General features: G+C 40.7%; 1 protein-coding gene across 2 annotated transcripts in view; it reads right to left on the bottom strand.

Moving 5' to 3' along the window:
- LOC126267265 (glutamate receptor 1-like) overlaps positions 1–27,525 on the bottom strand; it is a 1,125,091-nt gene that overhangs the window by 83,323 nt on the left and 1,014,243 nt on the right. The gene's annotated exons all lie outside the window — the stretch shown is intronic.

Consider the following 27,525-nt stretch of genomic DNA (forward strand, 5'->3'; position numbering starts at 1 on the left):
GATGGCCGGACGCGGGATTGAACCGTCGTACTCGTCCTCCCGAATGCGAGTCCAGTGTCTAACCACTGCGCCACCTCGCTCGGTCTTTCGGGATGGATTATCACCAACATTACCGAACTTTTCCTGTTGGTACACTTGATTATAATGTTCTTCATGTACTGCATATAAGTCAAAGTGTATTTGTGTATATTGAGGATTTCGTGTCAAACCTCAGTATCGATTTCAAACGTATCTGGAGCAGAAACACTCAGCTCACAAGTAACAGCACTGTGGGGTTTTTAACTTCTTAGCTAAAATAGAAGCTGAGATATGGGCAAAAACGTGAGTGCCGTCCGCGATGGTCTCGCGGTTCTAGGCGCGCAGTCCGGAACCGTGCGACTGCTACGGTCGCAGGTTCGAATCCGGCCTCGGGCATGAATGTGTGTGATGTCCTTAGGTTAGTTAGGTCTAAGTAGTTCTAAGTTCTAGGGGACTAATAACCACAGCAGTTGAGTCCCATAGTGCTCAGAGCCATTTGAACCATTTGAAAAACGTGAGTGTTCCAGCTCCTAGCGTACAGGCTGTTCTGCATGGCAGTGTTATTGTGTAGGAACATGATCAGATGCCCGATCGACCTGCTTAGCAGAACAGCTCGCTTATGAAGGTCAACAAACAGTTTTTCTAGCAATAAAGATGTAAGTTCCCAACAAAGAGATTCATGTTGTCTTGAGTACCATCGCCTGAATGGATAGAGAGAGAGGGAGGTTGGAGGTGATGGTTAGAGAGATAGTAGAAAAGAGGGTAGGAATAGAGACAAGGGGAGGAAGAGAAAGACAAAGAGTGGATGCGGAGGAGAGAGAAAGTGTGGAAGAGGAGATGGTGGAAATCACAGAGAGGGCATGAAGGAGATGGGCAGAGGGATAAGCGAGAAGCGGACGAACCCAGAGAGAGAGGGGTAAAAGGAGATGTACAGTGAGAGGGTGACGGGAAGTTAGTCACAGGTAGGGGTGGGAGGAGGTAGACAAAAGTGTGAGGAGGGATGGACAGAGAGTGGAAAGAGGAGATGGTTATTAAGTGGGGAGAAGAGAGAGAGAGAGAGAGAGAGAGAGAAAAGAGCAGGATGGAAACAGAGACAGGGAGGAGGTAAAATAAAAAAGCGATATCAGACAAAAATCAAGTTCGTGTCATCAGTACAGCACTTTTTGAAACACTAATAATTTCCAAATTAAGTCCATCATCACATAACAGATCACCATTACCTCTGGGAAATATTGTGTAGAACACATAAGATGGCAAAGCCGTGGCGAAACCTCTAGTTTAATTATACAAAATAGGCTACATTATAATACAGTACACATAAGGCGACTGATACACTATGTCATAAATCACTCATACATTCACCCAGTTACGTAATCCCCATCTACGTCAGTGACTGCTAGAGTTCTGGTAGGAATCAAGGGTCCCTATACGATAGTTTACATGGGTCTAGACCTCGATGGTATGGAGTATTATCAATGTTTTGAAGGACGAATGTTAGCTTGTATAAAGTCACACAAAAAGTTTCAGTTCCGATCCTATTAAGAACTTTGTCCTGTTACTAAAATACTAGGAAATGGTATGCATACTCTATAAAGAAGAATAGTAAGTTATTTTTAATCAGGCGGTCCGTGGTCGAATGTCAGAGATGTCGGGCAGTGTTTGCGGCCGCGCTACCATGCCACCTCGCTAAGAGGCAACAGAGTCGCAACTCTGCGAAATAAAGGAGCGCTCAAGGCCCGACTAAAGACTCCAGGTCCTATCTGCGATGTGACACCGGACGAGTAGTGCCTGAACCGGCGTGTCTGTCGTTGTGGCGTTTTGAGGTAACATCCTGCGGTGGGTTGCGCAGTTGTGCTCTCGAAGATGGATGCGTATTGTCCTTCTTTGACCGACGAAGTGCACCTAGTAGCGGAGTAACCGTGGAAGTCACAGTCGATGGCTGCCGCACAAGGTCTATTAATACAAGTCCTGCACGACGATGACCATAAACACCAGACAGAGCTGTCAGCCACCCCCGAAATTAGTCGCATACTGTGGATGCTTCACGAGGTATTTTGCTGATCGAAAACAAAGCAACACATCAGTGTATGTGAGTGTCCCGTTTGTACATAATAATTTTTTCAAGAGCATTAGGACAAGAGGTTCATTTTTGCTTTGAATTTTCAGGTGTGTGCCTGGGCTTTGAAGTTGCTGAATTTATCTGGGCTTATGTTGATTTAACGTTGGTTGTTTTAAGAGTAGAACTTTGACTGTTTAAATTTTATTGTGTTTTTATTGACGCAATACCTTTTAAACGTTGAGCCGTAATTCCTTTTACAGAACTTGTAAGCGTTAAAATTCTACCTTAAAAGAAAGTGTATTTCCTATTAAAAATTTCCTTTCACGCTCCTGGTAGTAAGTCCTGGCCGTACCGGTTTTAGTGAACATTAAGTTTTATTGCTGGTTCTTAAACCCATTTAATTTAATTTGATTTTTACCCCAGGATTGGCTACATAATTATCAATTTATGTTGTACGTTTTGTAATTTTTTAAATATATGTATGTTCTAGATTTTGCCGGTGCCCGACGTTTGTTGATGTATTCTGAGAAGGCAGCGATCAGCAACGTCGTGGAGGCTGTTTGTTCACAGGCTACGCCGTTCGTTCGGTGTCTACGTCACTGTCATTTGAAAAGCGTTGTAATCTATTCAAATTATTATTTGTTGGTAATTTACTGCTAAATAAATGTATATAATTTCAGAGTGTTTCTCTGTGTTTGTGTCCACTGTTCTTCCATTGTATAATTTTGCGTGCTTCAGTTTTTGTCCAGTAGTACTACCACGAAAGCTCATTAACTACTTCGATGAAACCTGTGAAAATTTAGCACCGTAAATCTAGGAACAAAGTCCTTATAATTTAATACAGAAAACAAGCCAAAAATGAACACGTCAGATTATTTAACACTGGTATTGATATAAAAACCAAACTGCAAAGAAATGTTTATGGCTAGCTTCGTTTATGATGTGACACTAACATTTATCTGAAAAATAAAGCCATAAACTTATTTTCTTCTTGCTGAACAAGGCAATCATTTTGTCCTCGAAATTAGGGTCTATCCCTCTTTTCCTGTGAACACTAAGAAGCCACAAGCTTACAGACGGTCCTCGCAAGTAGTACTTCTCAGCCACTTCTTCACCCTACGCAGTGTGCCGAAGGATTAATTTACAGCGGAAGTTGTCGGGCAGTCTCTGTACTTCTGGGCGAATTATAGTTACTGCAAGTATATCACGGAGCTTGGTTTTTTCAGGCACTCCTTATTTTTCCAGATGTCGTAGTTGATAGTGTTGCGCTATCTACTTGGATGGCTCGTGAACTAGTGTCTCGATTGTTTTCACTATTATTTTCAAGGCGATTGAGACGATCCTTTATTGACAAGGAATTTCCTTTTAATGCCCTGACTGATGTACATTTCCGTGATCACCTAGTTTCGCAGACACACGAAATGATAGGTACTGATGTCCCATTTAAAAGTCTTCCTCGATGGAACGTGATAATTTCTTTTGTTGTTCTAACAGTATTACAAATATCCTGTACACTGTTAAGCTAATTACGACAAAGTTTAGTCTGTGTGATCCGCAGTGGGAAAAAAAAACATCTGAAGGATGTTTTCCTCTACTCCTAGCCTGAAATCTAGTTGGACAGCCTGTCATTTTAGTCGAACAGTCCTCAATCCCTAAATCACCAAGTATTTCTGATCAAAGCCTTAATTCTCAACAAACTTTAAAACAAATGAAAAATTTTCCTCGACATCCAATGTAGTAGGCTCTTCAAAACCACAAAAATTATTCATTTACTGTAAGGTTGAATTTCTCGTATGCAAATCGTACTCCCACCGACAGTGGTTCCTTCTTACAGATATCAACTTTTTCAACAACCAATGATGAAAAGGATCATTAACAATCTCGTGTTGTAGCTCAGAACCACACACAGTCATTAAAATTGATTTGAACTGTGTGTGACGTGTATTTTGGTTTTTCATTATGGTTTTGCAAATGATCCTCCAACATTTTATCGCCCATACTTCCTCTACTTGCTCTACTCAAAAGCAAATTTTAAAAATTTCCTTTGCTTGAATCATTTCCTGTAACATATATGTCATGAGTGCTACAAAATGTTATAGTGTCAAGAATCAATTTCAGTTTTTTTCTGTTGGTATTTGTAACCTCTATGATTCCAGTGGCCAAGATGTTCAAGTTATTCTTTTTCATTTATAAGCTTTTGGCCTTACTTGTAGATTCGAGATGTTTCCTGCTCTTTTCATGGCCTCGAGCATCTTCATGAAAGTGTTTATAACCATACCGAGCGTTTATGTCAAAAGCACGAAACATTCCTCTTTTAAAAGCCGCAATGGAAAGGGTACAAAATTTACAAATCTCTAGTTTCAACATGTGCGATTGTACCAGGCATGGATACTTATCTAGCTAAGTTTTTGAAAATGCCTTTTTTTAACTTTTAGACGTGGTGTCTTCTTTGAAAACACGAGACGAATTTAGAGCACGTAGGTTTGTTACCCTCCGCCCATGAACCATGGACCTTGCCATTGGTGGGGAGGCTGGCGTTCCTCAGCAACACAGATAGCCGCACCATAGGTGCAACCACAACGGAGGGGTATTTGTTGACAGGCCAGACAAACGTGTGTTTCCTGAAGAGAGGCAGCAGCCTTTTCAGTTGTTGCAGGGGCAACAATCTGGACGATTGACTGATCTTGCTTTGTAACACTAACCAAAACAGCCTTGCTGTGCTGGTACAGCAAACGGCTGAAAGAAAGGGGAAACTACAGACGTTATTTTTCCCGAGGGCATGCAGTATTACTATATGGTTAAATGATAATGGTGTCCTCCTGAGTAAAATATTGCGGAGGTAAAATAGTCCCCCATTCGGATCTCCGGTCGGAGACTACTCAGGAGGACGTCGTTATCAGGAGAAAGAAAATTAGCGTTCTATGGATCGGAGCGTGGAATGTCAGATCCCTAAATCGGGCAGGTGGGTAAGAAAAATTAAAAACGGAAATGAATAGGTTAAATTTTGATACAGTGGGAATTAGTGAAGTTCGGTGGCAGGAGAAACAAGAATCTGGTTAGGTGAATACAGGGTTATAAATACAAATTTAAATACGGGTAACGTAGGAGTAGGTTTGATAATGAATAAAGAAATAGCAGTGCGGGTAAGCTACTACGAACAGCATAGTGAACGCTTTATTGTGGCCAAGATAGACACGAAGCCCACGCCTACCACAGTAGTACAAGTTTATATGCCAACTAGTTCCGCAGATGACGAAGAGATTGATGAAATGTATGATGAGATAAAAGAAATTATTCAGTTAGTGAAGGGAGATGAAAACTTATTAGTAATGGGTAACTATAATTCGATAGTAGGAAAAGGAAGAAAAGGGAACGTAGTAGGTGAAAATCGAATGGGAGTAAGGAATGAAAGAGGAAGCCACCTCGTAGAATTTTTCACAGAGCATAACTTAATCATAGCTAACATTTGTTTCAAGAACCATGAATGAACGCTGTATACATGGAAGAGGCCTGGAGACAATGGAAGAATTCATATAGATTATATAATGGTTAGACAGAGATTTAGGACCCAGGTTTTAAAATGTAAGACATTCCCGGGGGCAGACGTGGACTCTGACCACAATAGTCGTCTACATTAATTATAAACTGTAGATTAAAACTGACGAAACTGCAAAAAGGTAGGAATTTAAGGAGATGGGACCTGCATAAACTGACAAAACAAGAGGTTGTATTCTGGGTGCTACAGTCTGGAATCGCGCGACCGCTACGGTCGCAGGTTCGAATCCTGCCTCGGGCATGGATGTGTGTGATGTCCTTAGGTTAGTTAGGTTTAAGTAGTTCAAAGTTCAAGGGACTGATGACTTCAGAAGTTAGGTCCCATAGTGCTCAGACCCATTTGAATCATTTTCAACCAGAGGTTGTAGAGAGTTTTACGGAGAGCATTAGGGAAAGATTGACAGGAAGTTGGGAAAGAAATACAGTAGAAGAATAACGGGTATCTTTGAGGGATGAAATAGAGGAAGCAGTAGAAGATCGAGCAGGTTAAAAGACGAGAGCTAATAGAAATATATGGGTAACAGAATAAATATTGAAAGTAATTGATTAAAGAAGAAAATATAAAAGTGCAGTATATGACGCGGGCAAAAAGGAATAGAAATGTCTCAATAATGAGATCGACAGGAAGTGCAAAATGACTGATCAGGGATGGACAGAGGACAAATGTAAGGATGTAGAGGCATATCGCACTAGGAGTAAGATAGATACTGCCTACAGAAAAGTTAAAGAGACCTATGGAGAAAAGAGATCCACTTGTATGAATATCAAAAGCTCAGATGGAAACCCAGTTCTAAGCAAAGAAGGGAAAGCAGAAAGTTGGAATGAGTATACAGAAGGTCTATACAAAGCGATGTTCTTGGGGACAATATTATGCAAATAGAAGAGGATGTAATAGAAGATGAAATGGGAGACATGCTACTGCGTGAAGAGTTTGACAGAGCACTGGAAGACTTAAGTAGAAACAAGGCGCCGGGAATATACAACATTCCATTAGAGCTACTGACAGCCTTGGGAAAGCCACCCCTGACAAAACTCTACCGTCTGGTGAGCAAGATGTATGAGACAGGCAAAATACTGTCTGACTTCATGAAGAATATAAGAATTCCAATCCCAAAGAACGCAGGTGTTGACAGATGTGAAAATTATCTAACGATCAGTTTAATTAGTCACGGCTGCAAAATGCTAACGCGATTTCTTTATAGACGAATGGAGAAACTGGTAGAAGACAACCGCGGGGAAGATTAGAAAAATGGTCCAAATGGCTCTGAGCACTATGGGACTTAACATCTGAAGTCATCAGTCCCCTAGAACGTAGAACTACATAAACCTAACTAAGCTAAGGAAATTACACACATCCACGCCCGAGGTAGGATTGGAACCGGTGAGCGTAGCAGTCGCGCGGTTCCGGACTAAAGCGCCTAGAACCGCTCAGTCACACCAGGCGGGGAAGATCAGTTTGGATTCCGTAAAAATGTTGGAACACGTGAGGCAATACCTAAGACTGATCTTAGAAGATAGATTAAGGTAAGGCAAACCTACATTTCCTGCATTTGTAGAGATAGAGAAATCTTTTGATAATGTTGACTGGTATACTCTCTTTGAAATTCTGAAGGTGGCAGGGTTAAATACAGGGAGCGAAAGGCTATTTATAATTTGTACAGAAACCAGATGGAAGTTATAAGAGTCAAAGGGCACGAAAGGAAAGCAGTAGTTGGGCCTATCCCCGATCTCATTCTATCTGTATATTGAGCAAGCAGTAAAGGAAACAAAAGAAAAATTTGAGGTAGGAATTAAAATCCATGGAGAAAAAATAAAAAGATGAATATCAACAAAAGCAAGACGAGGATAACGGAAAGTAGTCGAATTAAGTCGAGTGATGCTATGGGAATTGGATTAGGAAATTGAGACACTTAAAGTATTAGATGAGTTTCGCTATTTGGGGAGCAAAATAAGTGATGATGATCGAAGTTGAGAGGATATAAAATTTAGTCTTATAATGGAAAGGAAAGTGTTTCTGAAGAAGAGAAATTTGTTAACATCGAGTATAGATTTGAGTGTCAGAGTGTCGTTTCTGAAAGTATTTGTATGGAGTGTAGCCATGTATGGAAGTGAAACATGGCCAATAAATAGTTCGGAAAAGAAGAGAATAGATTCCTTCGAAAAGTGGTGCCACAGAAGAGTGGTGAAGATTAGATAGGTGGATCACATAACTAATGAGGAGGTATTGCACAGAATTAGGGAGAGGAGAAATTTGTGGCACAACTTGACTAGAAAAAATGGTCCAAATGGCTCTGAGCATTATGGGACTTAACATCTCAGGTCGTCAGTCCCATAGAACTTAGACCTATTTATATCTAACTAACCTAAGGACATCACACAAATTCATGCCCGATGCAGGATTCGAACCTGCGACTATGGCAGTCGCGGTTTTTCCGTACTGAAGCACCTAGAACCGCTCGGCCACAGCGGCCGGCAACTTGACTACAGGAAGGGATCAGTTGGTAGGACATGTTCTGAGGCATCAAGGGATCACCAATTTAGTATTGGAGGGCACCGTGTAGGGTATAAATCGTTGAGGGAGATCAATACACTAAGCAGATTCAGAAGGATGTAGGTAGCAGTAGGTACTGGGAGACGAAGAAGCTTGCATAGGATAGAGTAGCATGGAGAGCTGCTTCAAACCAGTCCCTGGACTGAAGACCACCACCACAACAACAACAGGTTTGTTAGTGAGTCTTACTTGACTCTGTCTGACAATGAATGATTTATGCATTCACCTAAATCAAAGCTGTGATTAACTACTAATGAATATTGTTTCTCTGGCTTGTTGACAGAACAAACTGAAGTTGATGGGTTGACATCCTACCCTAGCGTCCGGTGTAGTGATATCAGCACACACAATACTAATGGTGAAGAACACTGTGGCAATAACATTTCTGATGAGGTTGCGCTCTACACACAGAGTTTGAAGCATGTGTTGAGAGAAAACAAGTGAAATAACAATGCGGCAATGATGACGGAGAACCGACCTGGGGTAGTTTAGTTGCCGAATTGCTAGTCTTTGTAGGTGACGCCACGTTGGGCGACTTGCATGTCGATCGTGGTAAAATCGCAACACAATACCTTGTCCGCGAAAGGAGAAAATCTCCTCTGCAGTGGTGAATCGAACCCCGGCCAGCTGCAGGCCAGTCAGACGCGAAGACCACGCGGCTACGAAAGCGCACAATAAACTAGAAGTTGTTGAGGGGACGCATTTGCGAAGTCACTGGACATTAAATTTTTAATGTGTGTGGAAATTTCTTTTGATGTGAAAGAGAAACAGCTTTTCGTCTAACGAAATTCCTGATATCCATCTCTGAAATTAATACAAGGAAACTTTGCTTCAGAATATTTAGGAGTAATCCCGTTATGATCTCTTAACCTGCCATCATAAACCGACTTAGGGGTTTAGTGTCTTTATAACAAACAATAACAAGCATTTTTTATAAAGATGTATGCTCATCTGCAACACTGTAAATAATCTGAGACGATGCGACGAAAGAGGGAAACTGAAGAACGTTGTACAATATTTACACTTTTATGTCTAATATTTTCACTGATTTATTTACAGTTATTTAGAAGTAAGTTACAGTGACAAACGCTAAATTACTTCCAAGCCTGATGTAGTGAACTACAGATCTAGGTTTTCACGTGATAACAATGAACATATACGTTCTTGCGTTGCGTTGTCCATGGGCTTGGGTTTGGGTAGTATTGGAAATGGTTGATGACTCTTCAAGAACGTTATGCTTGGAAGCGTTTACTCGTTGTACATAGTACCTTGAGACCGCTTAAACACTTACTAAGAAAACTGGCCACGTGCGAGTACATATCGAGCTCTGAAGGTTCGTAAGAACTTAATTATGTATGTAGACAGTTCATCCATTCCGGGAATCAAGGTTCTCGGCGATTTTTGCTTGCAATCGACATTGTTACTGACAAGTTATTGGCTCCAGAGATTTCAAGATTTTCCAGAATGAAGTTGGATAACAAATAACAAAAGAAATATTTTTTCGTTGTGTGTTGTGTATCCTGTATTTATGATATGTGAATATTTGTTTTACGTTCCCGCACACAACTCCGATGTGGAAAGGGTATATTCGCTGATTTCGGCTCTGTAGGCTGATGAAGGGAATCGACTATTGTCAGGCACTGTAGAATCAATCTTACAGTGCGAGTTTAACTACAAGCTGACTTGCACGGAGTTTTATAAACACGTAAGAGGCAAAAAGTACTTGCTGAAATAGGCGAAATAATCCGAAAAATATGGTATACCAGCTACTTCTGCCGCAACAAGTTCCATGTAGTTGTGTCTAAATAAAAAGTAATTATATTAAACAAATATTTTTCTTCATTTCTATATCCCAGTCTCAGAGTTTCCAGATAAATAGTACTCCCGTCGAAACGAAAACTTATTTTTCTGGCTTCTTCAGCACCAGAGCTTCGATTAAATTTAAAAAGGCTAATGTGTCTGAACTCTTCATTTTTCTGCACATGAGAATCCATTGCGATTAGCCTTGAAACTGGCTAAAGCGAACTGTAAACAACATAAAACATAACTTTAGCAACTTCCAAACTCCAAACTGACGAAGAACAATCGAATAACGACAAACGAAGTCTCCACAATGCAGTTATGCCAACGGAATGAACGACACGGACTTACTCACAGACACTGTATTACAGGCTGTAGCAAAAGTCCATAATGAAGTTTATCGACTGATAATTTCTGAGTGTTTTCCTAAGAGTCGTTACGAAACAAATGCCTTTCGTTTGATTTCTTTCCTCCATTCATCTTAGTAGTCATTTTGCGAGGAAAACACCTACACAAGAGTGCTATAGTCAACGGAATGTGCTCTATGACTATTTTTCTATTCTGTCTGCTTGCTGCTAACAACAGTAACGCCCACTTCCGTCTTTGTCCAGTTCAGTCGTGCATTCAGTTCTGCTCGATTCTGTTTCGAGTTCGTTTTTCGGGCGATGTTCATATTACGTTTAGAATTTATAACCACTGGTATAGCTGGACTTGATGATGAAGAATTAGCCGATAGGCAGCTCCCGTCTTAGTTCTCTGTGTGCGATGAAACAGAAGCAGAGCAGCGTTGTGATCTGGTGTTTCTGCACCAACGGCGATCACACCAGAGGACGTAAGCATCTGTACGTTGCCGCCTATAAGAAACTGCATCCCTTCGTGCTGCTTCCAATATATCTTGAAGTATACCAAGTCAATAACGCTACAGATATCATTCTAAGAGTAATCTATTACAATAAGAACTCTACTTTTATCGTCATGAGAATATTTCACACCGCTTCTTATGCTACCGTAACATATATCTGTGGAGTATAGCCAACTACAGTAGATCTTTTGCTTCTCAAAACATGGAACATTAAAACTTAGAATGTAAATCTTAAATTACTAATCACTGCACCGCTCACATTTACATCAGTGGAAATCAGTATAAAAGTATCGATATTTTTATGAAAATTAACATTGTCGGTTGGAATACTTGTGCACGGTGCATATGCAGTAGTATAAGATCCAGCATACAGAAAAATGCAGTCAAATGGCATCGCATTTGATGTCAGCAGTAAAGTATATAACAAGACATCAGCGGTTTAGGTGACGGACTATGGAACTGGGAATAAAGCCAGTGGTGTATTAGTGTGTGTGTACTTGCGTTGAATGGAGACAGGGAACGTAAACCACGTTTGCGAGAATGCCACATTGGAAAGTTATCATGAAACGAAAAATAAAAATTCGGTGCGTAAAAGGAAATGCGACTCTCAGATCATCAACTCGCCAAGAAGTTGAACCGTTCAACTAAAGCGATTGGTAATTACGTTATATTTGGCGTACTATATAGACTGAACGGAAAATATGGGCAAAATACAAAATTATCAGAGGCGTCAAAACCGTTACTTTTTCTCAAAACAAGGGTCCCGAACGGTTATCCTTCGCAGTTTATTTATGATTCACGGTTGCCAGTAGATGCCAGACGTAGACAATTAATTTTGTCACGTGACAGATATCTTGCACTCAAAAAAACGAGTGCAGAAGACAGGCTAGATTGGAGATTGGTGAAGCACTAATGTCATGGAGTTTAGAATGGTACAAAGTGGTCTTCAGTGATGAGAAGTTAAATTTATATGGCTCGCATCGATTGCAATATTATTGGCATGATCTGAGCAGCGGGTGACAGTGAGCAGAAACTTTTCATGTTCAAAATGTTTTGATTGAGTAGCCGTCTACACTAAATGTAAATCACACATTGGTTGGCTGAAAACGTACACGGAGATGCTAGAGACGGAACTGATTAGAATGTATGATAACACAGGTGACGAAAGTCTAATGTTTCAAGCACATAACACATCCGTGCATGTTTCTGCTAGAACCTAAATAGGTTTTGTAGATAAAGATATCGGTGTCTTGCCCTGACTTGCAAGTAGCCTGGATTTGAGCCCCATGGGAAAACTACTTCCAAGATGTGTTTATCGCAATGTAAGGCAATTTGGGACCTTATGTGAGTTGAAATGAGTCATACGAGATGAGTGGGCAACAATTTCACTGTAAAAACTACAGACACTAACAGAATCAATGCCGAAGAGAATTTTGTATGTAATCAGACAGAACAGAGGTTTGGCAAAGTACTAATAGTGCAATAACACAACAGGACAGTGAGTATCCTTGTACCAGTTTCCATCCAAGAACGCCTTATCTTGTTACTCGTGCTATGGAGGAAACTAAAAACTCCGTCATGATTGTTCATGTCTTATAAATATCTACTGGTTTCATAATAAAATCGCTACGTGGTGTTTCTGACATTGTAATATTAGTTTCACAGGTAACTTGCTTTTATACTGATTTCCATTACTGTATTTTGTTTCCCATTGGAAGGAACATATAGAAAAAGTTGTGGGGAGGGCTAACAAAAGACTGCGTTTTGTTGGCATGACACTTGGAAAATGTGGCAGATCTACTAAGGAGACTGCCTACTCTACGCTTGTCCGTCCTCTTTTAGAATACTGCTGCGTGGTGTGGGATCCTTACCAAATAGAACTGACGGAGTACATCGGAAAAATTCAAAGCAGGGCAGCACGTTTTGTATTATATTGGAGAGATTGTCATACAAATGATGCAGGATTTGGGCTGGACATCGTTAAAAGAAAGGCGTTTTTCGTTGCGACGGAATCTTCTCACGAAATTCGAACCACCAACTTTCTCCTCCGAATGCGAAAATATTTTGTTGACTCCGACCTACACAGGGAGAAACGATCACCACGATAAAACAAGGGCATCAGAGCTCTTTCCGCGCACTATACGAGATTGGAATAATAGAGTATTGTGAAGGTGGTTCGATGAACCCTCTGCCAGTCACTTACGTGAGATTTGCAGAGTATCCATGTAGATGTAGATGTAGATACTACGTTTCGAAGATATCACCACTCCGGTACTCTTAATTATTAAAATCTATTCTTAATGGAGAATTACACGTAAAAAAACACAGAAGAATCCAATCTTGGTCATAAGGTTGGTTTTTGTACAGTTACATCAAATTATTAGAGAATCGGTCTTCGGATGAACACTTAATGTTTTGAAACAGACTGCTATATGTTAATGCTTTGTAGATTCGATAACGGAAATATGCGGGTTCGATTTTGAGCAATTTTTACTTATTTTACATTATTCTGGTACGCGTCATTAAAATTGTGATAAATTCTAGTTTCAGAGACCGAGAGTGACCTCCACTCTTTGTCGCCTTTCGTTTCTTGCCTTGTTTCTGAGAGCGAGGCTCTTTTTTCCAGACAACCGATGACGCTTCCTTGGCGCGTTTAACAAGAGAGAACCAGGGGCGTTTGTAAGGGCTATAAAAAAGCTGTGTCACCTTTCAGACGGTTCACAAGGCGCGAACAGACGACAAAGCTGAAATTGCGTTACTCGCCAGTAGGAAAAGCCTGGAAATAGATGGCGTTTCCTCCTGTCGAAATTACAGTGGTTGTCTATGACTTTATATGCAGACTTAAAATGATTTTTATCTACCATACATTAGAAGGAGACACCAGAACCTACTTTGAAAATTGGGAAACTCGAAGAAAGTGCAATGAAAGAAAAATGTGCTATAGAAATGAAAAACCGTTTTGAGACCCTCGAAAACATGGAAGCAAGAGAGAAAGTGGAGAAAAAGTAGAAAGTAATAACAGTCCAAGGTGCTAGGTGTAGCGGATGATACGTTGGGAAGAAATAAGATAATGAGGAGTGAATGGTTCAGTGGGTCATGGCAGAAGGCTACAGAAAAGAGAAAGAATATGAGGGAGACGTGGCTGGCTGACAATGTGAACAAACAGCTTAGTTAACATTTTCTCAACTTCAGAACGGAGATGAGGCGAATCCTGAGAGCAGAGCAGAGAATATTTTCAACCATTTTAATACAATAGTGAGACAGAGAGTCTTAAAAGGATTCAAGCCAATTTTTCCAGTGAATCAAGAATCGGGTACGCGCTTTTCATTAGAGATAAGAACGGAAGCTTGATAAACGACAAGGAAAGTATTGTAGAAAGACGGAGAGAATACTTCTCAGAACTCCTGAATCGCCCAGACTCAGATGAGATGCTACTTGCAGACACCACGGAGAAAAGGAAAGATTTAAGAATGGGGATTAACTGAGGAAGACGTAAAGATTGCAATCAAAAGACTCAGAAACAACAAATCTCCACAGAAGGACGGAGTAACAGGAGAATTAATCAGACGGGGATGAGAGCTTTCACTTAGAGATATATAAACTAATCCAATTGAAATGGAAGATGACACACTGCCACAAGAATGACAATTGGCCATAATAAGACCGATATACAAGAGGGGAAGGAAAACAGACGGTGGTAACTACAGAGTCATCAGACCGCTGAAAGTAAAGAACAAGATATGGTCGTTATCTCCAGGACACTGCAATCATTCAGAGAACAACATACAGGAATACCAAGCCAGCTTTCGACGATCCCGATCGACAAAAGATTAGTCTTACTTTGGGAATATGATAAAGGCATCTGTAGTCTGTTCGTCTATTTTCAATGTGCATATGACAGCATCCACTGGAATCTCCTATACAATGCCATGCGTGAACTCAGAATCACTTAGAAGTTAGTGAGAATGGGCCAAAAATGTATGGATAGGTCGAAGGAAGCAGTCCGTTTTATCTTGCATATGCAGATGATACAGTGCTGCTAAGTGAATCAAACCATAAGTAGAACGAAATGTAACAGACAATGGACAACTACGCACAGAATGTTGGGCTAAAGGTTAAACGAAACATAAAGTAGTTCATGCCAGTAAGAACAATACAAAAGGAGCAAGAATTTCCTGAGATAGAATATATGAGGTTCAAGAGAGTTCACTACTACGAATACCTGGAATATTGGTTTACCAGTACAATAGAGTGAAAATGGATATCAAGCAAAGAATAGCAGTGGAAATGAAATGCATGTATTTCCTCAGGGAGACGATTAGCTCAAAATCAATATCAGCAAATACTAAGATGGTAATTTATAACACAGTAGTATGCCCAGCATTCATGTGTGGTTAACGAACGTGGAGCACGGCTAAACGAAAAAAGTAAAAAATTTAACTTTTAAAATAAGAGTAGCGAGGAAGACATGACGACCGACCTTCGGTAAATGAAAATGCAGAAGAAGGAAGAATGATGATGCGACAACAATCCTACAGAAGCTGAAGAGCAAAAGAATCCAGTGATTCGGAAGAGAGAAGGATGAAGAAAGCACTTGATGGGAAATCCAACACGTTACACTCCTTAGGACGACCAAGGCAGCGTTGGATTTATGATCTGGTGAAGTACGTGACACCCCTGAGGACTAAAGACATCTGGAGAAACCGAGCGCAAAACAGAAAGGAACGGACGGGGCTTGTGGAAGTAGCGGGTGATCTGCAACGCGTGTGACAGCTGGATAGATATGTTAACATATGATGTCTAAGACGTTACCCGTCTCCATTCCTGCAAGTTGTACAGGGTGGAAAGTTACGACACCTGTGTAAGTAGCAGGACCAATTCTTATTGACCAGTTGACTTCAGTTATGTCGATGGGTTATGTAGCGCAATGATTCAGTATCTAGCAGTAATTATGTTTATGGTAAAGGCTACTGTCAATAACGATGGTATTTCTAATAGTCGCAAAAGCCATGCCTGGAGAAAGGAATATGCAAGCACCGAGCTCGACTCAACTCACCAGCATATTTTCTCCACAGTCATGTATTCGCATGGGCTGGAACTTCACATGCTAAACCAGAGCCCGTTCAAGGCCCAAGCAACACCTTCGTCTGCCAGAGGCGCAGATCTGACAGCAGCGCCAGAGGCATACAAGTGCAGGATTTGTATAAGGATGTATGATAATTATTAGCGGAAATTGACACGGGTGAAAATATACGATAACAGGAGCAAAACAGTTCCAGGAAAAATGTGTCTCCAAACAAACAATTTGCCACATATCCTGCGAATATTACGGGCCGCCATTGATTTCAGTATGAAATGTTCCCCAGGTTGGGCGATTCTCAATCTTCCTTAGACCTCGACTCCTGAGTGCCGTCAGATATTAGGTAGCAACCTATTTCCCTGACCCGACGATAATCTACATTAGAGCCTACTTAAACTACATAATGTAAAAGAGTTTTCATGGGTCACATTTATTTTTAAGCAATTCTCTGTGTACCACGACAACTACCTACAAACCTTCATTAGATTGTAAATCACTTTACTGTTGGACTCCTTATTTCCGAGCTGACAAAAAATTACAGACTTCAGGTTGCCAAAGCCTTGTGTCGGACGACAGCCATTAATGGAGGAGAAGGTAAACTTTTAACGACCCATCGACAACAAGGTCATTGGGGGTGGAGCACAAACTTGGATTAGGGAAGGACTGAGAAGGAAATCGGCGCTTCCCTTTGAATGAAACTACCCCAGCATCTGCTATATGCAATTCATGGAAATCACGGGAAACCTAAACCTGCAGGGTCGGACGCGGCTTTGAATGTTGTCCTCCTGGTTGCGAGTCCAGCGTGCTATCCATTGGACTACCTCACTCAGCTACTGCCAGATATTAATAATACACTACTGGACATTAAAATTGCTACACCACGAAGATCACGTGCTACAGACGCGAAATTTAACCGACAGGAAGATGCTGTGATATGCAAATGATTAGCTTTTCTGAGCATTCACACAAGGTTGGCGCCTTTGGTGACACCTATAACGTGCTGACATTAGGAAAGCTCCCAACCGATTTCTCATACACAAACAGCAGTTAACCGGCGTTGCCAGGTGAAACATTGTTGTCATGCCTCATGTAAGGAGCAGAAATGCATACCATCACGTTTCCGACTTTCATAATGGTCGGACTGTAGCCTTGCGGTTTATTGTATCGCGACATTGCTGCTCGCATTGGTCGAGATCCAATGTCTGTTAGCAGAATATGGAATCGGAGGGTTCAGGAGGGTAATACGGAACGCCGCGCTGGATCCCAGCGGCCTCGTATCACTAGTAGTCGAGATGACAGGCATCTTATCCGCATGGCTGGAACGGACGATGCAGCCACGTCTCGATCCCTGAGTCAACAGATGGGACGTTTGCAGGACAACAAACATCTGCACGAACAGTTCCACGACGTTTGCAGCAACATGCACTATCAGCTCGGAGACCATGGCTGCGGTTAAACTTGTCGCTGCATCACAGACAGGAGCACCTGCGATGGTGTACTCAACGACCAACCTGGATGCACGTCATTTTTTCGGATGAATCCAGGTTCTGTTTACAGCATCATGATGGTCGCGTCCGTGTTTTGCGACACCGCATTGGAGGCATCTATTCGTCATCACCATACTGGTGTATCACCCGGCGTGATGGTATGGGGTGCCATTGGTTACGCGTGTCGGTCACCTTTTGTTCGCTTTGGCGGCAATTTGAACAGTGGACATTACATTTCAGATGTGTTACGACCCGTGGCTCTACCCTTCATTCGATCCCTGCGAAACCCTATATTTCAGCAGGATAATGCATGACCGTGTGGTGCAGATCCTGTATGGGCCTTTCTGGATACAGAAAATGTTCGACTGCTGCTCTGTCCAGCACATTCTCCAGATCTCTCAACAATTGAAAACTTCTGGTCATTGGTGGCCGACCAACTGACTCGTCACAATACGCCAGTCACAACTCTTGATGAACTGTGGTATCGTGTTGAAGCTGTATGGGCAACTATACCTGTACACGCCATCCGAGCTCTGTTTGACTCAATTGCCATGTGTATCAAGACCATTATTACGACTAGAGGTGGTTGTTGTGGGTACTGATTTCTCAGGATCTATTCACCCAAATTGGGTGGAAATGTAATCACACCTCAGTTCTAGTATAATATATTTGTCCAATGAGTACCCATTTATCAACTACATTTATTCTTGGTGTTGCAATTTTAATGGCCAGTAGTGTAATACCAGTAATCCTTCTTTCCACATACAATACGAGACTGGAATAGAAGGGAGAACCGATAGAGGTACTCAGGGCAGCCTCCGCCACACACCGTCATGTGTCTTGCGGAGTATGGATGTAGATGTAGATGTAGATGTAGAATGATAATAACAATAATGATGGTGGTATAATACTTTCAAGTCCCTACAGCAATATGGTAGTCGTTTTTGTTGTATTGTGGTGTCAATTACATTATTTATTTGTACGAAATGGCAAAAGTAACAATTTCTGATCGATTGTGGGAAGTGCCTATAATTCGTATATATAATTTTCATGAAATATGCCCATGTTGCATATGCGTTGTATATATCTCAGTTTTACTGTTATAAAAGCATTGTACAAAATACAAAGAATGTGCGTAGTGGGTCGCCTATGTGAGGAAGGCGAAATTCATACGTCTGTTTTACAAGCAGTAACCTTCATCGTATCCAATCACACAATAATCCTAGTACTAAAAAATTAATTATTGGTAACATATGTAACCAATATAACAGACTTAAGAAATATTGATGATAGCAATGATATTTTGAAAATAATGTAGTTTTTTGTCTAAAACACAATCGAACTCTTTTGCTTTTATTCCTCAGATAATTTCATTCTATCCCTCGGAGGGTGATTACCCACAGATGGGAATAACTAGTGCTAGTTAGGAGAATAGTATCTGAAATGTAGAATTTCCGATTAATTCGCTACAAAATGGGTCTTTAATTTCACCCAGCGTCTCCCTTAACAAGAAATACAATGCTGCCTCAGTACTTCACACATCACAATTTGCTCAACACCTCTAACCGTTGAAGGAGGTGCTCCACATGCCGTCATCAAACGATGTTGTTAAGAGAAAATTTCTATTTTGTTTCACACACAAATCTAGAACATGTTTTACTTGCATAAAATGAAAATTTTAGCCATGTTTATCAGTTTCCCATTACTATACATTTTCTAAAATTTTATTATCTACTGGTTAAATGTCTTCACATATATCATACAACTTAAGCCAATAAACTAGATGACATTTATTGTATTTCGGTCCAAATTTTCGGATGGAAAGTGAAATAATTTGTAAAGTGTAGAATTAACACTTCCATTACTTCAATGGGAGAATAAGATAAATTTTATATTTCATTCTCTCCATTCAGATTCAATAGCCAGCAGATTTTAGATTAAGCTATAGTAATACAATAGGTATATCTCTTTCCTTAATTCCTCCACAGGAAATACTGCAACCAGCCATAAAGTTTTTAAAAGATTTTGTTTCACCATTACTAGTCACGGGTCTGAGTCCATTATCAGAGGGTAGCGTCGGTTTCTTTCCATGTTTTAGATTTGTGTCTTCATGAAAAGTACTCCATTACATATTATAAAACAGAGATTTGGTATTCTTTAACAGTCCATACTGATCAGTGAACAGAACTGAATACAAGATGGAGGATTCTTTTGTTTACATCAGCTGCTGATTTGATGTACCAAAGAACCTCTGTTTTTAATATGCATGGGACTTTTCATGAAGACACAAACGTAAAACTTACAAAGAAGCCAACGCTTCCAATCCGGAAACTAGTAACTGTACAATAAACTCCTTTAAAACCATTTGTGGCTGTTTCCAATACTTTCTACAATCATATTTATGATGACGGCTGCGTGTTCTCTAACCAAATTGAGTAAAATACTTCTTTCTATTTTCAATAACAGCTTTTAAAAGTTTTCTTTCAATATTTATCACTGGAGTAAGACTGAGAAATTTATTTCCGGCACAGAACAGTGACTATGTAGAATTTATTTTAAGAGAAGTAAACTTCACATTTTCACGGTTAGTATATTTAGATGTAATTTTTTATAAAGGTTTTACCAAGAGTCCAAGGTAATGTATCTAATGCCGGAGGGAGGAGACACCGCTACATGTTCTCGAACTGGTCCTGAATAGGGCCTTGCGTTATTGGTATAAGGTGTTAGTTATTTACGTAAACAGTAAACTTCAAAAATGTTCAAATGTGTGTGAAATCTTGTAGGACTTAACTGCAAAGGTCATCAGTCCCTAAGCTTACACACTACTTAACCTAAATTATCCTACGGACAAACACACATACCCATGCCTGAGGGAGGACTCGAACCTCCGCCGGGACCAGCTGCACAGTCCATGACTGCAGCGCCCAAGACCGCTGAGCTAATCCCGCGCGGCCAGTAAACTTAATATTCACTTCGGATCATTAGTTCCATATCTCAAATTACCTCCGAGAAACTTTACAAGTTTCACCACAACCCTTTTAGAAACGCTAGCTATTATTTCCCGTGTCTGTGATCCCGTGCCATCATAATTGTGTTCTTTTGTTTTCATAATACGTTGAAGCACTTACGTAACTACTTCATTACAATTCTTTCCTGTATAATCTCGTGCCATTTAATTATACAGGGTGAGTCACCTAACATTAACGCTGCATGTATTTCGTAAACAACATCAAATACTGATGAATCGTTCCATAGACCGAACGCGAGGAGAGGGGCTAGTGTAATTGGTTAATACAAACCATACAAAAATGCAGGTATGTTTTTTAACACAAACCTACGTTTTTTGAAATGGAACCCCGTTAGTTTTGTTAGGACATCTGAACATATACACAAATACGTAATCAGTGCCGTTTGTTGCATTGTAAAATGTTAATTACATCCGGAGATATTGTAACCTAACGTTGACGCTTGAGTACCACTCCTCCGCTGTTCGATCGTGTGTATCGGAGAGCACCGAATTACGTGGGGATCCAAAGGGAACGGTGATGGACCTTAGGTACAGAAGATACTGGAACAGCACATAACGTCCACATGCTAACACCTTTTAAATGGTCTTTTTCTCTGACGCACATGTACATTACCATGAGGGGTGAGGTACACTTACACTCGTGGTTTACGTTTTCAATTACGGAGTGGAATAGAGTGTGTCCCGACATGTCAGGCCAATAGATGTTCAATGTGGTGGCCACCATTTGCTGTACACAATTGCAATCTCTGGCGTAATGAATGCCGTACACGCCGCAGTACTTATGGTGTAATGTCGCCGCAGGCTGCCACAATACGTTGTTTCATGTCCTCTGGGGTTGTAGGCACATCACGGTACACATTCTCCTTTAACGTACGCCAAGGTGTAAGATCAGGAGAACGGGCTGGCTAATTTATACGTCCTCCACGTCCTATGAGACTCCCGTCGAACATCCTGTCAAGGGTCAGCCTAGTGTTAATTGCGGAATGTGCAGGTGCACCATCATGCTGATACCACATACTTCGACGCGTTTCCAGTGGCACATTTTCGAGCAACGTTGGTAGATCATTCTGTAGAAACGCGATGTATGTTGCACCTGTTTGGGCCCCTGCAATGAAGTGAGGACCAATGAGGTGGTCGCCAATGATTCCGCACCATACATTTACAGTCCACGGTCGCTGTTGCTCTACCTGTCTGAGCCAGCGAGGATTGTCCACGGACCAGTTATGCATGTTCCGTAGATTCACTGCCCCGTGGTTTGTGAAACCCGCTTCATCGGTAAACAGGTAGAATTGCAACGTATTCTCTGTTAATGCCTATTGACAGAATTGCACTCGACGATTAAGGCCTTCACCATGTAAAATGCTGATGTAGCGACACCGGCTCACGCAATGTCCCGTGTACTCATGTATGGGTTCATGGCAACAGCAGCTAACACACCAACTGCACCCTCTTCTTCTGTGATGGGCCCGTTACGAACCCGTTTGCGTGCTACGACCATACCTGTTGCATACAGTGGGCGGTAGATGTTTTGCAATGTGGGGCACGTTGGATGCTCTCTGTCCGGGTACCGTTCTGCATACACCCTGAAGGTGCATTTCGTCGCCATTCGCCATAGATGAGTATCATCTCCGCCTTTTCAGAGTTCGAATACACCATGGTCACAGTTTCTACAACACTACACTCTCACAGACGTCTGGTAACACGGTGTACTACAGTTGGTCTGCGTTCGGAGACGAATGCAGAATAACAATAGCAGCAAACGCTACATGCAGACACTGCAACAGCTAGACCAAACAACAACAGTGCACTTCAGCCACGCTCTAAACACGGTTGTCATCTTAACCATGTCCTTGCAGATGCTGCTCGCCGACTGTGGCCCGTGTTTGTTACAACACGCTACTGAACGTCGGAGGTTTCAAGCGTCAACTTTAGGTTACAATATTTCCGGATGTAATTAACATTTTACAATGCAACAAACGGCAGTGATTACATATTTGTTTATATGTTCAAATGTGCTAACAAAACTAACGTGGTTCCATTTAGAAAAAAACGTAGGTTTCTGTTACAAAACATACTTCCTTGCATTTTTGTATGGTTTGTATTGAACAATTACACTAGCCCCTCTCCTCACTTTCGGTCTGTGGAATCGGTTCGTCAGTATTTGATGTGGTTTAAGAAATATATCCAGAGGTAACGTTAGGTGACTCACCCTGTATAGCGCAGAATAAATGTCAATGCTTTTATGCTCTTCCGAAGACCTTCAGATAGTCGGAACCGCTATTTTCCAGAAAGGATTTCGACACATTCCTTCAGATATCGAGTGATAATTACTTTCACTATTCTATGACGTCACAGGCATGTCTATAGTCTCAGGAATGATCACCATGTGTGCAGAACGGAAGTCTATTTTTTTTTTTTTTGACCATCTACGTTTTTATATTCGGTTCCCTTCATTAATCACGTGATTAGCTGATGTTTTTTTTTTATTATGTACCCTCTGTTGTGAGGTAAATCTGCGTCATTCATTGAAGATTCTACTGTATATGAAACAACAAATACCTATAAGATATAAACAAACAGTACGCTTTTCTTTCTAATGATTTTATGTTCTTAGAGCTTTTAAAATGTTGTATTATAAATTTTTAACTGTCTTGATTGCAATAATACATCACTTTACAAATGATTACTAGTTTCCGTAGGTAAAGAACCATCTTCAGATCTGTAAAAGAAACAAGAAACGGAAAACTGTCTTTAGTTTAAAAAGACTATTACAGTCTTCAATAAAACATTTATTTTATTGTAACGAAAGTTAAGTAGCGAAATTATATCACTCATGCTAGAGACTATGCTTCTACATACACTTAGGCCAGAACTCCATCGTCTGATAGTGTGTCTCACAACTAAGTGATTTAATGGAATGTACCTACAAGTCAATGTGAAGAGTTACCTATTTTTACAACAAATATTATTTTAATAGGCCTTAGAACGCAAATAAAATCAATGGAAGACGTACCATGCCCACTAACGAGCGAAGTTTTCAAATGACTGTTTGTTACGCCAACGAAGTAGCTTTTGTGAACGTATGGAGAGGAAAGAGAATTCTGGCTGGTAAAAAGTAAGGCACTAGGCCACCTTATAAATTAATTATAAACCAGATGAACGAGAAAAATGTTAAATATAAGAAAAACATATTACTATTAAAAAGTGTACGTGAGCACAAAGTTGACTTATCTTCTTTACGAAATGGAATGATAAAAACCCAAAAGTTTAGGGAGAGCTACTTTCGTAAAAGATTTACTTGCAGACCCACTCACCGCTTGCATCTGATAAAATTTTTTTTTTTTAAAAAAAGCGCAACGAATAACTATCTTTCCATTTAACATATTAACCGTGAAGACAGAGCAGCACTTCATTTATTAACGAGGTTTTCAATTCAGTCTTCTGCAAATACATTAGATAAAAGGTGACAGGATTGCAGTCCAATGTATAAATCGTGAATTACATTTCAGCATATGGTACGAACTATTTGTCAAACAATTTTATTGAACGTGGACCAGTTACAGATAAAACAGCAGCATTCACAAAATAATAGATTGGTGTGATATCCTACTCTACGCGAAGATTCAATGAAGTACTGGAGGGAACAAAATCTTACAATAATGTGGGTTGGTTGAGAAACCAAGTGGAACACGAATTAGGAATACAAACCTAGCGCTCGTACACCCGCTCATACCACATCGCACCAAACCACCGTGTCACTGCTACGAAAACTACCACAAAACACTCAACATAGGGTTTCTTGGTTAGAGACGAGAAACAGGACATGGGCTGATCAATGCGTGTTCGCATACAAAGAAAACACCGGTTATGGGTTCGACAAGAGTTACAGAAATATACAATAAAGTACAATCGATTCACGAATGCGGAAGGCATGAGCAGTTGTTGGAAAAGTAATAAAAGAACTAACTACAAGCGATCAGGTTTCCCAAACAGCGAGAGTCCTCTAAAGTGCTCAGTTCTTGAATCTCAAAATAACTAAGCGCATATGTATTCCACGCTACAGATTGAAAACAAGCTACGTATTGATTGTCAAAATGTAGCACACTTTACTCTGCTTACACGTGGTTACGAAAAAAATTATCACAACAAAAAGCATCGATTTACAACGGAAAAATGCAGTAGAAGTTCGGTATGCATTTCACACAACACTCACGCCTTGAAAGTACACACATTTACTGTAGGTTAACAAAGAATGTGATTCAAATCTGCTGTTTACCCCGTGGCAGTGTAGCTCCACAAAGTCATGGAGTTCTAAGTTCCAAAAACTCATGAAAGATCTAAAATTCAGTCTAAAAAACTTACCCTATACACTGGGAATGAATCCGCTGTGCTACCGGTCTTGGAAGCCAAAGTCTTTTTTGTTCTTCCCTACACACCAAGGCATGCTCACAATAGACAATGTATTCCTACTGAAACACGTGGGAGTGATATGAAATCTTCATATGAAATTATTCCCAGGATAGCTAGCACGACTATTTCTGACTACCAAAGGAACAGAAATAAATATGACTGAAATTCACACAATAAATAACTGAAATACCTTTACCCGTTGGCTGCCCACAAATCAGTCCGTACTTCCCAGGCTCCAGCAGAACGGTAACCATTTCAGTCCCACCAGCTGCTACCGCTGTCCCTGCAGTGGGGAGGCACCAAAGTTGAAGACGTCTTACCTATCAACCTAACTCATTTGTACGAGTTCCGATTACTAAGTGTAACCTCTCTGCCTTTCTACTTGCCCCCAATCTGTTGGCAGAACTGGAGGAGCAGACGAAACAACATTAACAGATAGGTACTGTCTACTCTCACATAAACTCATATTCACTTTTTTCAGTCACGCACCACATGTTAAATGATGTAGCAAGGATGTGGAAGAGATTCAGGTGCCCGCTTAGTTGTAACATAACCCAGAAGGAAAAGACACAGAAATGAAAAAGACACACTTACACACACACACGCACTTATCGGCGCCAAACACAATCACTCTGTAAAACCCGTCAGGTGGTGCGTAAGTAATGTCAGTTACAGATCCAAGAATTAAATAAGAATAACAGAAGAAAAAATATGTCAGCATACAACTGTTGACTTTGAAAACGTCTTAGTACAATATGATTGTTCTATGGTTTCAAATACAGATAGTATAAGCTCCGTTCCTTGTTGCTAGTCCCACAAGAGTCTGCCATCCATTACCAAAATTAAGACTTAATTTTATTACTCATATCATCATTGAAACAAGAACCGTTTACAAATTCAGAGCAACTCCTTACGACAATCGTACTATAATGAATGATTCTTTGTCGATGTAAACGCTTTACAGAGAACCCTCACGAGTGTTAGACAAGAATTCTTCTTTCACAATATCACTTTCCACATTCATCTAAATATTTGAATGTATCTCGATTACTAATAAAATGTCGAAGATGTCAGTATTACACTTAGTTTTAGTGAAAATGTCTTATTAATTGTAAAAATATGGTCTGGGCTGAAAGGTCATGCCTTAAAAATGGCTATTAGTTATGGTTCTGTGGGGTTCATTACAGAGGAGTATTTCCACTTAGAAAAAGAGAAATGAGCAGAAAATTTCTCCAACATGGAACGACGCCAAATTGCTTCTGAACTAGTTTAAAGGATTCAAGGAGGACAGGAGAGCATAAATTGTCGTGTCATGAAGATAAATGTGAGCCACCTCTTTTGGAATACGGCGCTAACGTTAATGGCGTGCTACACGCTTAGTAGAAGCGTATGTCAACCCACTTAAAATCTTCATCACGATCATTTAATTAAAACTTCCAAATTTACATCGAAGTTTTTAGAATGAATTCCCGAACAGCAGACTTATTCATTGACCGTCAACAGTTGTTTGACAAATGTGTGCAAATCTTTATGCCGCTGCAGTTTAGGTTAAAGGTAATGTTGTCAGTTTGCAATAGAGAAGCATCATAATCTGACTCCGAAAGAATATTAAGTTTTGCACGTACTTCAGGGGCAGTATGAACTACGTGTTAAGTTGTTCGGCGCTGCAGGACGTCATGAAGTCCAGGAACACGCCACTAGAGGAAACAATATAAAAGTTCAGGAAGCTGGGGGTGACCAGCAGCAGCGGGCCATCTCTCAGAGTTAGTACACAGCGTTTAGTTTAGTTTAGTTTCTTACTTTAAACGAGCCCTCTGACAGGAAGTGAACATTACCTGTGTTTTTTGTCTGACTGAAAAGCTATATTCACAATTAGAGTTTGAATATTTATTTAGTGTAGTAGCTTTTGTGAAATCCGTGAACCTAGTTACAAGTAACTGTTGTTAGGAGAGAAATTTAATTCTGTTTTAAGAGCTTGCGAATCTTGCGATCATAGGCTATACTGAGAAGTCTACAGAAAAGGTTTTAGTGTTTGTTTGTTGTTCTGGTTTATACGTTGTGTACATGCCAACTTCAGTAGCGCCACAATCTGGTAATTTTCTCTTTTATAGGGTCTACGTGTCCTTCGTCATTTAGTCCAGACAGGTTGCTTCGCATTTTATTTTTAAAATTTCGTACAGCTTTTTTACACAGTACGTTGTCTGCGGACACAAGAGGAATTGGCCGCTGTTGATAAACATGTTGAAGCTGTGTTGGCCACGGTCAACAGGCTACTGGCTACTGTGCAAAGCTGCGGAGACATCGGGGTGCCGGAGACGAGACCTATTTCATCATTGCTGTTGTTGGAATCCCCTGGTGACCCGGTTGTCACTGCAACTTGCTACACGTAACTTCCGGCAGGTGCCTCTCCACTCGAGAATGGGTGGCGGGCGGTGGTGGTTTGCACGTAACTGGGCGGAAGGTGAAAGTGGAAACTGGTCGTATATGGCTTGCTCCTTACAACTTAGAAACAGTGCGAGGTGCTATCCAGTGTTGATAATACTTCTGAACCAGTGCTGGACGCCTCTTCTGTTGGGCCAGTGGTCAATATTCCTACCCAGAGCGTACAAGTGAAGAATGCAGCTATGCTAGTCACTGAGATATCCAACGCTAGGCGGGCGATGGAGCCAGTGCGC

The sequence above is a fragment of the Schistocerca gregaria genome, chromosome 4 (assembly GCF_023897955.1).
Source record: "Schistocerca gregaria isolate iqSchGreg1 chromosome 4, iqSchGreg1.2, whole genome shotgun sequence".
Classification (NCBI taxonomy): domain Eukaryota; kingdom Metazoa; phylum Arthropoda; class Insecta; order Orthoptera; family Acrididae; genus Schistocerca; species Schistocerca gregaria.